Genomic DNA, 12,748 nt, shown 5'->3' with positions numbered 1-12,748 from the left:
GGAGTCTGTGCACAATGGAGAGAAGATCTGGGAGCTGAATGGCCACCAGCAGGGCGGGCGCAGAGAGTCTGTCGGCGGCGGGACGCGGCGGCTGCTGTAATCCAATGAGGAGCTTAGTTAATGAAGGGCCGGAGTGATACGGCCCTCCGGCTCTCCACCGGGATTCTCCAGCCGCTGAGGGGAGCAGGCAGTGGGAGACACTCCAGAGGATGTAATACTCGAAACAACTTTCCCACTTTGGTTTGTTCAGAGTTTACTAACTACAACAAAACAGTTCGTAAAAGAGAATATTTACTACCGTGTTGCAAAAAAATTGCAATAGGCTTAACACACATTAAGACAAAAGAAGAAGTACCACGGAAGAATTATCCGAATGTGATAGAAATCGGTAGACGTGATGTACATGCACAGACAAAAAAATTATTACGATTTCAGAGAAATTGAATGATTTATCCAAGAGAAAAATCCTGACAAATTGAGCAAATACACTAGTGGCCATTAAAATTGCCACACCAAGAAGAAATTCAGGTATTAAACGGGTATTCATTGGACAAATATATTATACTGGAACTGACACGTGATTACATTTTCACGCAATTTGGGTGCATAGATCCTGAGAAATCAGTACCCAGAACAACCACCTCTGGCCGTAATAACGGCCTTGATACGCCTGGGCATTGAGTCAAACAGAGCTTGGATGGCGTGTACAGGCACAGCTACACATGCAGCTTCAACACGATACCACAGTTCATCAACAGTAGTGACTGGCGTATAGTAACGAGCCAGTTGCTCGGCCACCATTGACCAGACGTTTTCAATTGGTGAGAAATTTGGGAATGTGCTGGCCACGGAAGCAGTCGAACATTTTTTGTATCCAGAAAGGCCCGTACAGGACCTGCAATATACGGTCGTGCATTATCCTGCTGAAATGTAGGGTTTCGCATGGATCGAATGAAGGGTAGACCCACGGGTCGTAACACATCTGAAATGTAACTTCCACTGTTCAAAGTGCCGTCAATGCGAACAAGAGGTGACCGAGACGTGTAACCAGTGGCACCCCATACCATCACGCCGAGTGATACGTCAGTATGGCGATGACTAATACACGCTTCCAATGTGCGTTCACCGCGATGTCGCCAAACACCGATGCGACCATCATGATGCTGTAAACAGAACCTGGATTCATCCGAAAAAATGACGTTTTGCCATTCGCGCACCCAGGTTCGTCGTTGATCACACTATCGCAGGCGCTCCTGTCTGTGATGCAGCGTCAAGGGTAACCGCAGACATGGTCTCCGAGCTGATAGTCCATGCTGCTGCAAACGTCGTCGAACTGTTCGTGCAGATGGTTGTTGTCTTGCAAACGCCCCATCTGTCGACTCAGGGATCGAGACGTGGCTGCACGATCCGGTTCCGTATTACCCTCCTGAACCCACCGATTCCATCTTCTGCTAACAGTCATTGGATCTCGACCAACGCGAGCAGCAATGTAGCGATACGATAAACCGCAATCGCGATAGGCTACAATCCGACCTTTATCAAAGTCGAAAACGTGATGGTACGATTTCTCCTCCTCACACGAGAGGCATCACAACAACGTTTCACCAGGCGACGACGGTCAACTGCTGTTTGTGTATGAGGAATCGGTTGGAATCTTTCCTCATATCAGCACGTTGTAGGTGTAGCCACCGGCACCAACCTTGTGTGAATGCTTGAAAAGCTAATCATTTGGATATCACAGCATCTTCTTCCTGTAGGTTAAATTTCGCGTCTGTAGCACGTCGTCTTCGTGGTGTAGCAATTTTAATGGCCAGTTGTGTAAATAAAGACTTGGTCCGCCTCTGGTCCTTAGGCAGCAATTGTAAGATGTCTTGCTGATGGGTGTCGGGCCTGTTTCTATCCATCTGTCGAATTAGATAGTCAAAATGCCGAGATGGTTGGAGGGCCCTGCCCATAATGCTACGTGACAACCAAAGCTGTCTTGCTATGAGAAGAAATGACACTACGCCCTGTCACTCTTGGTTGTCAGGCCATATGGTGAGCGCCAGTCGTTTTGGTATCCCATTGGCCTTTGGCTGATATCTAGACACGTTTTCGCTGGGCAACGCGGTTCAATTCGAAGCGTATGGTGTTGGCCGTTTTACGACAACGTTTGGATTCATTGATTTGACTAACACTCAAGTGCCTGTTAAAGCTCGACTGGCTCACTAAATCTCCTGCTCTTATTCTCACAAAAAATTATTACGGCTGTTGAGAGCAGAGGGTGAAGCCTGTTAATCAGTCTCCCAGCAAGTTAGTAGCTCTACGATATCTAATCTTTAAATAGTGGCTTCAGTTGGATATGCAGTACCTCAGTAAACTTCTGGAGTTTCGTCCTCACCGAATGGTGGACTTTATCAAGGCTAGAGCTGTTGTAACGCGGTAATAAGTGTGATATCTCCTGGGTGGGACTAGTTTTTGTAGCGCGTGCTTCAAAGTTGTTTGTCCATACCCACTTCCACTTTTGCTCGTATGATAGTGTTTGGCAACCTCATTTATATTTTGCGCAGATGGTTTTTCTGTGTGTTGAAGTCCCGTAGAAAGAGAATACTCTTGGTGCGGCAAAACGTATTTTGTGTAAATCTTCTCCTCATCCACTCCACGTCTAAGAACAATCTCTGCCAAGCACGGATATGTCGGTGTATGTATTAAAATGTGCTATTGAGGGAAACAGACTTCCTTCTGCTCTCTGGTAGTGCGGTGTCAACCTTGACAATCTTTTGAGAACTCTAAGTCTGACAAAGTTTACCAGCCTTTTTTTTTTTCTTTTTAACTCTTATGAGACTTAACTGCTAAGGTCATCAGTCCCTAAGCTTACACACTACTTAAACTAAATTATCCTAAGGAAAAACACACACACCCATGCCTGAGGGAGGACTCAAACCTCCGCCGGGACCAGCCGCACAGTCCGTGAGTGCAGCGCCCAAGACCGCTCGGCTAATCCCGCGCGGCTCCAGCCTTTTCTCTCTGTGTTATTGGTTTTGAGATCGTCCTCCACTCTCCTATAAAGACTCATCTTCTCAGCAACTACTACCGGCTAGCTTTTTCGAGTGGTACTCAGGGTTCCGTCGTCGAGATAGTATTCATGAATGGTCATTGGAACATGCTTTGGTACGATTTCTATTTCGGACAGTGAGTGCTGATACTTGTCTTTTATTTGGAAATTGCTTCTCTAATTTCACTAAATGCATGGGAATGTTTATTTCTAATCATAGAAATTTTCTAATGATTTTCGCGAGTGATATTTGAACTTGAGTTCTTCCATTGTTCAGATCAGTACCAACTATGAGCGAATGGTGTATCTTCAATTGAGAATCTTCACGAATTTATTAAAAGTAGGGTTCCTTAAATCTATGAGCATAAGGATGTTGAAAGAAATTAACTTCTTGCAGTATAAGCAGATTTAGTATTTTGTTTGATGATTCTTGTGTAGAAGAAAGGTGAGGTTGCACATGCTTTGTCAAACGTATCGCCTTCAGAAATCAGCTCGTCGGTTTGCTGTGTATTTACGTGAATTTGATCGCAGGATTTGTTGTTGTTTCTCTTATTCTGGCGTAGGAATCTTTGTGAGACCAGACAGCCATTTCTGAACGAATTAGAGATAGTGTGAGCACAGGCTTTCCTACTGAGTGGAGTAAGTGATTCTAAGAAAACTGAACTTCATTTTACGCAACTTTATCAATTACAATGGTAGTAACGGAATTTACTAATTTTTATGGCAAGGCTCAGACATCGACTTCAGTCGATCTGTAGCTCAGCCTCCTTCAGCTGTTTGATTCATTGCTGGTGGAGAAGGAACTCTGTCTTTTATTCACTAGTTGTGTTTCATTATTCCAACGTCCGTGCAGGATTATCTTCCTTTTCTTTGTGATATCCCAGTTTTCATGTGCTTGCCTCTGAAGTCATTCACGCCGGCCGCGGTGGTCTAGCGGTTCTAGGTGCACAGTCCGGAGCCGCGCGACTGCTACGGTCGCAGGTTCGAATCCTGCCTCGGGCATGAATGTGTGTGATGTCCTTAGGTTAGTTAGGTTTAAGTAGTTCCAAGTTCTAGGGGACTGATGACCATAGATGTTAAGTCCCATAGTGCTCACAGCCACTTAAACCATTTTTTTGAAGTCATTCAAATTGGTTTCCTTTCGGAATCGTATATAAGCATGGTTATCGTGCAAGTACGGAACTGCATACTATACGATTGGCATCGTATCAGTTCATGTGTTTCATATGGGTTATTGAATCACTGGAATAAATCGACAGGTTCATTCATAGATGTTTTCCTAATTTTTGCCCTTGCCTTATACTCCCACATCCTACAGTTGTTTTCCTGAAAAATAAATAAAAAAAGTCCTTTTGGGATTCAAAATGACATTTAATCAGATTTAATGTGTAATGGATGTGTATCTAATGTGCACTACATTACCGAGTGGTCGAACCATATCACAAGGAGTTATTCTTTGAGCTATAAAATATCACGGTTTTGATGAAATTTGTAGATAGTACTGAACGATCGACATTGGACGAACGGTTTACTGAAGTGGAACCGAATTCACGTGAATTAAATGCCTCCGCCATTCAGTACTCTAGGGCAAATACCAAAGACCATGGCTGTATAGCAGCTAGTGTAATTCCCTGAATTTAAATAACAGCCAGTCTTCAGAGATTAATTACCCATTTAGAGCAAGCTAAGCAAAATTATTTACCAAGGATTGCATAGTTTAAATCATATTTCAGGCAAAATTCAAACAAAACTAATAATACGCCTGCGCGCTTACATGAACTGAAACATGGGACGGAAGTTGTTAGATGTGATGTACAGATATAGGTAAACAAATTCTTACAATTTCAGAAAAACTGCGTGATTTATACAAGAGAAAGAGATTCAGAAATTGGGGAAGTCAATAACGCATTAGTCCACCTCTGGACTTCATGCAAACAGTTACTCGGCCAAGCGTTGACTGATGCCCAGTAAATAATATTTGCATTTACAACAATTACCAATGACAACTGCACATATTTTTGTAAACAGTACATTGTGCTGATGGCATATATGTGCCTATATAAATAATATAATCGTATAATTACACGATTGTTACGAAATATCATCATAGATAGATGATAGAAGGAATTAAACGTAAGGCAGATCACATTATAATGATACGAAAAATCACATTCGCATGAAATACTGAACTAATCCGAAGACCTCCTTCAGTAGAGATTGATAAGATCCAAGAAAAAGAAAATAAATATAAATTATACACACCCTTCATATTCATACTCGAATTAACATTGAGCTAAGTACAAACAGCACATATAGTACGGCCTACGACAAAGCATTCGCGAACAGAAGAAATATTTTTTTATAAACAGCATCACAAAGTCAAATTGTATATACGCATATTCAAACAGAAACAAGCGTAACTTCAGGTGTGCCCCAGGGCAGCGCAATAGGTTCACTGCTTTTTACGATTTACATAAACGATCTGGTTGATGGTATTCACAGCGGCATTAGCCTGTTTGCCGATGATGCTGTAGTCTACACAAAAGTAGTATCACATGAAAGTTGTGAACAAATCAATGAGGATTTGACGAAAATAAATATATGGTGTAATGACTGGCAGTTATCTCTCGACATTAGTAAGTATAACCTACTGCGTATAACAAGGCGAAAATCCCCATTCAGGTACGAGTACAAAATAAATGCCCCGTCTTTGGAAGCTGTAACTTCCGTCAAGTATCAGGTTGTGACTATTCGAAATGATCTCAAATGTAATGATCAGATTACACAAGTAACGGGTAAGGCGAACTCTAGATTGCGGTTTATTGGTAGAATACTGAAGCGATACACTCCTTCAACGAAGGAAATTGCTTACAATACGTTAGTTCGCCCAGTCTTAGAGTATTGTTCGTCTGTATGGGACCCTTACCAGGTGGGTCTGATTCAAGAGATTGAGAAGGTCCAAAGACGAGCGGCAAGATTCGAGACTGGTACATTTAGCCATAGCGAGAGCGTTACAAATCTCATAGAAAGTTTGAAGTGGGACACACTTGCAGATAGACGGCGCGTTAAACGGAAGGGACTGCTCACTTAATTCCGAAATCCGATCTTCACCGAGGATGTAGGGCATATATTATAACCACCAACTTTCAAATCGCGCAATGAACATCATTTAAAGATAATGGAAATTAGAGCTCGTACTGAGGCGTTCAGACAGTCGTTTCTCCCTCGCGCTATCCGTGAGTGGAACAGAGAGAATACGACTTCGGCGCGAACTGTTCTCTCCGCCACACGCCGCTTGGTGGCTATAGGAGTATATATGTTGATGTAGAAACAGCATGAACATGAGTAGTTACAGGGTAGATACACTGAGGTGACCTAGTCATGGGACAGCGATTGGGGGTACTATCACGTACACAAGGTATAAAAGGACAGTACAAATGTACTTCTTATTTTTCCAGTCTTTGATAACAATATCAATTCTTTAGACGATGACCGGTCTCAGTCCGTAATGAACATCCTCAGATCTACAATATACAAATACATGCATCTAGTGAGCAGTGTGTCTTTCAACATAATACAGCAATACGTATCACAATATACTGTCATACAACCAGGGAAATGCACAGATAAAATACGGTAAAACGTACCTTTTTGTACAGCATGTCCTAAAGTGATAAGGCCATAATGTCATCTTCAAAACATATAAATATAATCAACACAGCATCGTCACGTAGATCTTAAATAAGGTGTAGAATAGGCCACATCGTCCACACAGTCATTATTGTAACTGGTCACTAAAGTACAGTAGCTACCAGAAATCTGTTTGCCTACATCCTCCTTAGATGTCGCTACTGTGGGCTTGGATGTTGTCATTATTCACGCAAAAAACGTAATCTGGTGCAAACACATTAGGCAAAATACATGTAGCAGACTTTTAAAATTGATAACTGTCATGGAAACCAATAGTGATACATTAAAAAACGAATATAGAATTATTAAACGGAAATATATGAAGAGAATAGGAATGATCCTTTATTATGGTGACTTTATGGTCAGCAACGGTCATCGTCTAAAGAACTGATATTGTGATCAAAGACTGGTCAAATAAAAAAAAAAAGCATTTGACAATATTGGATCACTGTTTGAATATGCGACCATGTCGCAGTTGGTGAAAGGACAGTACATTGGCGGAACTGTCGTCTATACTCAGGTGATTCATCTGAAAATGTGTTCGAGGTGATTACTGCCTCACAGTATGAATTAAGACTTCAAACGCTAAATCGTAGACGGAGTTAGACGCATGGGACATTCCATTTCGAAAATTGTTAGGGAATTGAATATTCCGAGATCCACTGTGCCTAGAGAGTGCCGAGTATATAAGATTACAGGCATTACCTGTCACTACGGACAACGCAGTGGCCGACGGCCTTTACTTAACGACTGACAGCAGTGGCGTCTGCGTAGACTTGTCAGCGCTAACAGACAAGCAACACTGCCTGAAATAGCCATAGAAATCAATATGGAATGTACGTTGAACGTATCCATCAGGACAGCATGGGAAATTTGGAGTTAATGGGTTACGACAGCAGACGACCGACGCGAGAGCCTTTGCGAACAGCACATTATCGCCTACAGCGCATATCCAAGGCTTGTGACAACATCGTTTTGACCCCAGACGACTGAAAACTGTGGCTGGTCAGATAAGTCCCGATTTCAGTTGGGAATAGGGATGGCAGGAGTCGAGTGTGGCAGAGACCTCACGAAGATAGGGACCCACGTTGTCAACAAGACACTGTGCTATTCGGTGGCGGCTCCATAATGGTGTGGGCTGTGTTCACATGGAATGGACTGGGTCCTCTGGTGGAAGTGGGGCGATCATTGATACGAAATGGTCATGTTTGCCTACCTGGAGGCCACTTGCCGCCATTCATGGACTTCTTGTCTACAAACAATGATTGAATTTTTGTGAATGACAGTGCGCCATGTCGAAGGGCCATAATTGTTCGCGATTGGTTGAAAAACATTCTAGATATTTGGAACACGACATGAATACCATCGAAAATTTATGGGACATAAACTACAGGTCAATTCGTGCACAAAATCCTGCACCGGCAACACAGTCACAATTATGGGTGGCTATAGAGGCAGCATGGTTCAGTATTTCTGCATGTGACTTCCTACGACTTGTTGAGCTCATGTCACGTCGACTTGCTGCACTATAACGGGGAAAAGAAGGTCCGACATCTTAATAGAATTTATCCCATAACTATTGTCACTTTAGAGTAAATATCTGAACTAAATCGGTAACAAGCTTTTCGAATATTTTTGCAGCAACGTTAAACTACTACTTGTCTTTATATAGTAGTATAAACATATGAACAAGGCTTTATAAAGAATATGTATCTCTTGCGTAACACATACACAGCCAATGATGGTAGATGCCCATAATTATTCCGGTTAAATAAAGTAAAATTAACAAGAACCTTCTGTCAAGCAATTAATTGATAATATTACATAGTTAAAAATATCCTTGAATACAGATTAATAGGTTTCAATAGACGGAAGAAACATACGCGTTACTCACACGCTTCATATCTATTCTCAAATTAATGTGAACTAAGTACACACATGTTCGTCACATCTCGCATATAGGCCCACGACAAAGCCTTCGGGAGCATAATTAATCTCTTTCTAGACTGAAGAGCCAAAGAAACAGGTACATCTATCTAATATCGAGTAGTTCCCCCCGCGACCACACAGGAGTGCCCCAACACAACGTGGTACGGACATGACTGCTATCCGAAGTAGTGCTGGAGGGAACTGACATCATGAATCCTGCAGGGCTGTCCATGAATTCGTAAGAGCATGAGGGCATGGAGATCTCCTCTGAACAGCAGGTTGCAGGGCATCCCAGGTATGCTCAACAATGTTCATGTCTGGGGAGTTTGGCAGCCAGCGGGAGTGTTTAAACTCAGAAGAGTGTTCCGGGAGCCACTCTGTAGCAGTTCCGGACGTTGAGGTATCGCACTGTCCTGCTGGAATTGCCCAAGTCCGTCGGAATGCACAATGGACATGAATGGATGCAGCTGATCAGACAGGATGCTTACGTACGTGTCACCTGTCGGAGTCGTATCTAGACGTACCATATGACTCCAAATGTACACGACCCACACCATTACAGAGCCTTCATCAGCTACAACAGTCCCCTGCTGACATGCATGGTCCATGGTTTCATGAGGTTGTCTCCATACCCGTACACGTCCATTCACTCGATACAATTTGAAACGAGACTCGTCCGACCGGGCAACATGTTTCCAGTCATCGACAGTCCAATGTCAGTGCTGACGGGCCCAGGAGAGGCGTTAATCTTTGTGTCGTGCCGTCATAAGAGTACTCGAGTGGGCCTTCGACACCGAGATCCCATATCGATGATGATGACGCACTTCGTGAAAGTCCCACATTGAAATCTGGAGAAATGTTGCACTTCTCTCACGCTGTACGATTCTCTTCAATCGTCGCCGGTTCTGTTCTTGCAGGATCTTTTCCGCCCACAGCGATGTCGAAGATTTATTGTTTTACCGAATTCCTGGTACTCACGGTACACTCGTAAAATTGTCGTACCGGAAAATCTCCAATTCATCGCTTCCTTGGAGATGCAGTGTCCCAAGTTCAAACTCACTTAAATCATGATAACCAGCCATTGTCGCAGCAGTAACCGATCTAAAAACTGCGCCAGACACTTGTTGTTTTATATAGTCTTTGCCGACCTCAGCACCGTATTCTGTTTGTTTACATAGCTTTGTATTTGAATACGGATCCCTATGTTACTTTCTTTAGCGCTTCAGTGTGTAAACAACGTCAAGAACATTTGTGTAGGTATTCAGGAGCAGCATGAATACGAGGAGCTACGTAATAGATAAAACACAGGTAACACCTAAAAAAAAAAGCCTTCAAAGATATAAGACCTGAGAGAGATGCAGAAATACCGACTACATTTTCTGAGCTACCTCAGAAGGCGCCGACACGCCCGCAGAGAGGACGTGGCCACTGCAGCGGTGGCACCTTGCATACCAGACGCCGGAGAAGCTCTCGCTTTGCGCGCTGGGAAGCCGGCAGCCGCGGTCAGATAACGTGCTCGCTCCAGTTGCCCCTTTGGCGAAATACCCGACTAGCCGCGTGCTTGCAAGCCAACTCCGCGCTTTCCTCACCGACGGGGCAAACCGCAGGCAGCCAGCAGGGAGGCGCAACGAGCCGGCGAGGTGGAAAGTGCTCTCGTGAGCAACGCCTTGCTCCGTCTTCATCCTCACACCAATAAACGCTCCATAATTCACTGGAAAAGGCAGCAGCTGCCACGAAATCTTTCGTCGAGGTTTGAGTGTTTGAATGTGAGTGCTTAAATCCTACTTTCCCAGCTGTTATTAGAGTACTACCATTTTAAGACTCCCATACACAAAACACAAACACACACACACACACACATATATATATATATATATATATATAGGGTGAGAGGGTGAGTCACCTAACATTACCGCTGGATATATTTCGTAAACCACATCAAATACTGACGAATCGATTCCACAGACCGAACGTGAGGAGACGGGCTAGTGTAATTGGTTAATACAAACCATAAAAAAATGCGCGGAAGTATGTTTTTTAACACAAACCTACGTTTTTTAAATGGAACCTTGTTAGTTTTGTTAGCACATCTGAACATATAAACAAATACGTAATCAGTGCCGTTTGTTGCATTGTAAAATGTTAATTACATCCGGAGATATTGTAACCTAAAGTTGGCGCTTGAGTACCACTCCTCCGCTGTTCGATCGTGTGTATCGGAGAGCACCGAATTACGTAGGGATCCAAAGGGAACGGTGATGGCCCTTGGGTACAGAAGAGACTGGAACAGCACATTACGTCCACATGCTAACACCTTTTTATTTGTCTTTTTCACTGACGCACATGTACATTACCATAACGGTTGAGGTACACGTTCGACGGGCGTTTCATAGGACGTGGAGGACTCATAAATTGGCCAGCCCGTTCTCCTGATCTTACACCTCTGGACTTCTTTCTGTGGGGTACGTTAAAGGAGAATGTGTACCGTGATGTGCCTACAACCCCAGAGGATATGAAACAACGTATTGTGGCAGCCCGCGGCGACATTACACCAGATGTACTGCGGCGTGTACGACATTCATTACGCCAGAAATTCCACTGTGTGCAGCAAATGATGGCCACCACATTGAACATCTATTGGCCTGACATGTCGGGACACACTCTATTCCACTCAGTAATTAGAAAGCGGAACCACGTGTGTACGTGTACCTCACCCCTCATGGTAATGCACATGTGCGTCAGTGAAAAAGACCAATAAAAAGGTGTTAGCATGTGGACGTAATGTGCTGTTCCAGTCTCTTCTGTACCTAAGGGCCATCACCGTTCCCTTTCGATCCCTACGTAATTCGGTGCTCTCCGATACACACGATCGAACAGCGGAGGAATGGTACTCAAGCGTCAACTTTAGGTTACAATATCTCCGGATGTAATTAACATTTTACAATGCAACAACCGGCACTGGTTACGTATTTGTTTATATGTTCAGATGTGCTAACAAAACTACCGGGGTTCCATTTAAAAAAACGTAGGTTTGTGTTAAAAAACATACTTCCGCGCATTTTTTTATGGTTTGTATTAACCAATTACACTAGCCCGTCTCCTCACGTTCGGTCTGTGGAATCGATTCGTCAGTATTTGATGTGGATTACGAAATATATCCAGCGGTAATGTTAGGTGACTCACCCTCTCACCCTATATATATATATATATATAGTCTTGGATACTATTAAATAATTCGCGTTTTCTAACGTTCTAGGAATGCTTTCGTGATTGTAGGATTTTGCAGAACTCCTGCGACATTTTACCGCTACTCAAACAAGTCAGTTGATAGTCTTTCTTTAAAGTGTTGCCTATCAAATTCTTCATTCTTTACGAGGTCTGAGTCGCAAGTCCATTGCACAGACCTTCTGTACTATGTTATCAAATGGCTCTGAGCACTATGGGACTTAACATCTGAGGTTATCAGTCCCCTAGAACTTAGAACTACTTAAACCTAACTAACCTAAGGACATCACACACATCCATGCCCAAGGCAGGATGCGAACCTGCGACCGTAGCGGTCGCTCGTTTCCAGACTGAAGCGCCTAGAACTGCTCAGCCACACCGGCCGGCCTACTAGGTTATCGATTGCTTTTTGTACTAGTTGATTACATTCGTTTCTACTAGGATATAGCGTTAGTGAGGAGGAATGATTTGAGCTGTGATAGAACTTGTTAATCTGAACAAAAAACTTCAGATGAACATATGACCATTTCTTCACTGTATCCGACGTACAGCTGTTTGAAAAACACGAGCATGTGCAAAAATGCTCAAATGTGTGTGAAATCTTATGGGACTTAACTGCTAAGGTCATCAGTCCCTAAGCGTACACACTACTTAACCTAAATTATCCTAAGGACAAACTGTGGTGTCACCGCCAGACACCACACTTGCTAGGTGGTAGCTTTTAAATCGGCCGCGGTCCGCTAGTATACGTCGGACCCGCGTGTCGCCACTGTCAATGATTGCAGACCGAGCGCCGCCACACGGCAGGTCTAGTGTGACGTCCTAGCACTCGCCCCAGTTGTACAGCCGACTTGCTAGCGAAGCTACACT

The sequence above is a fragment of the Schistocerca cancellata genome, chromosome 3 (assembly GCF_023864275.1).
Source record: "Schistocerca cancellata isolate TAMUIC-IGC-003103 chromosome 3, iqSchCanc2.1, whole genome shotgun sequence".
Lineage (NCBI taxonomy): Eukaryota > Metazoa > Arthropoda > Insecta > Orthoptera > Acrididae > Schistocerca > Schistocerca cancellata.
The sequence above is the reverse complement of the archived record's forward strand: the minus strand, read 5'-3'. Positions refer to the sequence as shown.